The sequence below is a fragment of the Adiantum capillus-veneris genome, chromosome 7, assembly GCF_014529385.1.
Source record: "Adiantum capillus-veneris isolate H3 chromosome 7, ASM1452938v2, whole genome shotgun sequence".
In the NCBI taxonomy this organism is placed as follows: domain Eukaryota; kingdom Viridiplantae; phylum Streptophyta; class Polypodiopsida; order Polypodiales; family Pteridaceae; genus Adiantum; species Adiantum capillus-veneris.
Genome location: NC_140937.1, coordinates 89693295 through 89695998, shown reverse-complemented (window position 1 = coordinate 89695998; position 2704 = coordinate 89693295). Strand labels below are relative to the sequence as shown.

Here is a 2704-nt window from a genome sequence, read left to right as displayed (position 1 = left end):
TCATGTACGACAACAACCCTTAATCAAGTGGAAAGACCGACCGGAAGAAGGTGCCACTTGGGAAAACATTAGTGTTCTTAAGAAGAAGTTTTCCACTTTTGTTTTCGAGGACGAAAACGCTTATTTCAAGGGAGAGTAATGTTAGGACACGGGTCCTGTACCCTAAGAACTAGGCTAGGCATGGACTACGGCCAAGGGCCGGGCTAGGCAGTGTGGACAGGGGATCCGTTTAGGGCAAGGGGCTAGGAGCCCACCTATAAAGGGAGGTCGGGAGGAGGATCTAGGGAGCCTAGTTGCATAGTTTCTTACACTCTAATAGTGAAAATGGTATTATAAGTTTTACAATACCGGTATTATGGCTTATCATACCGGGATGGGTAGAATGTGGTACCACAAAACCGAATAATAAAAAAACATAATAGTATGACAATAACATCAATTCGGTAAGGGTAGATGATAATACTGGTATGATGTTATCATACCGATAGGATTATATCCTACCATAGGATTATATTCTACCGGTATGATTACATCCTACCGGTATGATTACATCTTACAGGTATGGTTATATCCTACCGCTATGATTATATCCTACCAGTATGGTTACATCCAATCGGTATGGTTAGATCCGACCGGTATGATTACACCCTACTGGTATAATAAAATCCAACCGGTTTGATGTTATCCTTCCAGTATAATGTTATCCTACTTGTATGATGTTATCGGATGTTATCCTACCGGTATGATGTTATACTATCCAGTATAATAACATCATACCGGCAGGATGTAATTATACCGGTATGATAACATTATTATACCGATCTTCAAGCATTCATATCGATTTTATACCTGTTTGACATTGTCTGATAACAGAGGTCTCTTGCCTACAGGAAGAATTATCCAAATGCTTGGAGCGTGAGGAAACCTTTGGTCTCTGTGTCACGTTTGTGACAGACATGATTAGTCAACCAATGCTACCTGAAACCATAGTTTTTCCTACACGAGTTTCAGCTCTTGGACATATTGTTGTTCTCATTGATGTGTGCAATGCTGGTGGTGTAAAAATTCATGATCACAATCGCTCAAGCCATGTTGTTCTATTGCCTTGTTCACATGCATACCATGCATTATGCTATGCTCACGTGGCTGAGAAAGGAAAGTGCCAGCTTAAGGATTGCCCCGGAGTTATTTGTGCAAAAGACCAATCCCTTCTAAAGAGGAAGCCACTTGAACCATGCCCAATAACAGGTGAGAAAATTGTTTCAACAGGTAAGAAACACACCATTGTTTTAATCAGGTGGTTACTTCAGAACTCCTGTCGTTAAAGACACAGGGAACGATGTAGTGACGCCTGCATACAAGACACTTCTGGAGGTTTTGCCTGATGAAAGTGTCCTTGGTAATGCTGAGAAACCTATTTCGAAAACACAAGAAGAAGAACAAAACTTTGAGGTAAAGGAGCAGAGTACGACTAGTGCTGAAGGGAAAACCCATAATGACTAGTGCTGAACCGAAAACCCATAATGAGGAAGACGATCTGTTGCTAGACACTTGCATGCGGGTGACAAGATCAAAGACCCCGAGAAAATGAGGCCAACGTGGCAAGAGTAATTTTTTTCATTGATTAAGGCTCTAATAAGTGATCTTTTGTTGCACAGCTTTCTAAAGCTGATGGTTGTGTAGATGTCAGAGGCTGGAGGGAAGTCTCGAGGAGACCCTTGCTCAGCATATGAGAAAGGCAAAAATAAAAATAAAAATCAAGAAGACTACAGATGAGAAGCCTGAAATGGAGCAAAAAATCAAGGAAGAGGAAGAGACCCAGGGGCAACCAGAAGAGGAGATGGACAGAGAAGACACTAAGGAGATGCAGAATACCGGCACAAGTTCTGATCCTAAACCCAGAGTCTGCAAAAGATTATAGTTTGCCCCACCTATGTTTCTTTTTATGTAACCACTTCTGAAATTAATATAACTTTCTTTCCCATTCCACGTCTCTTTCATCTTGTGCCTAATTTTTGAACATTGTGTATTTTTATCGTATGATTTCAATCTGTAGATATGTCCTAATTGCATATTTAAGTTTGAGTCTTGTCATTAGGAAAAATATGAACCCTCTAGGGGCCCTTTGGGATTAAGGTTAATTAGAGGCCAGCCAATGAGAAGAAGGTGGTGGACACACTCTATGCCCTCAAAAATGTAGGGGGACAAAGTAGTCTTACACTTCTTAGATGGGCTCTTACCTAGTGAGAAGGGGGGGGGGGGGCATATGGAACCTCCAACTTCCCTCCTTTTTTATCCGGTTGTGAAAAAATACCAAAAATTTGAAAATTTTCAAAATTTTCAAAACTCAAATTTCATCTTCTTAAAACCCCCCTAAAACTATTTTATGGTCAAAAAATCATTTTTGACCTCAAAAAGTCAAAACGTGCACCCAAAACCCCTAAAATTCAATTTTTTAAAAAAACTTTTGAAAAATCTTTTTTTGCTATCTAGAGCTCCCCCAAAAGTAGTTCTTAGGCAAAAAGTCATTTTCTCTCTCTAGAACCCCTTTTCCAACCCCTCCTTGGTTGCAACCATCACACTCATCCTCTACTCCAACACTCTCTCTCTCTACACCATCTCCATTGCTGCAGCAAGGAAGCTCCTCTCTCCTCCCCTACCACCTTCCATTGCCACACCAAGCAAGGGCTATCCACCTTCTCCT

At 40.9% G+C, this 2704-nt stretch overlaps 1 pseudogene; it reads left to right on the top strand.

Moving 5' to 3' along the window:
- The first annotated feature begins 1234 nt into the window (after positions 1-1234).
- On the top strand, positions 1235-1961 carry LOC147454201 (uncharacterized; annotated as a pseudogene).
- Positions 1962-2704: the final 743 nt, after the last annotated feature.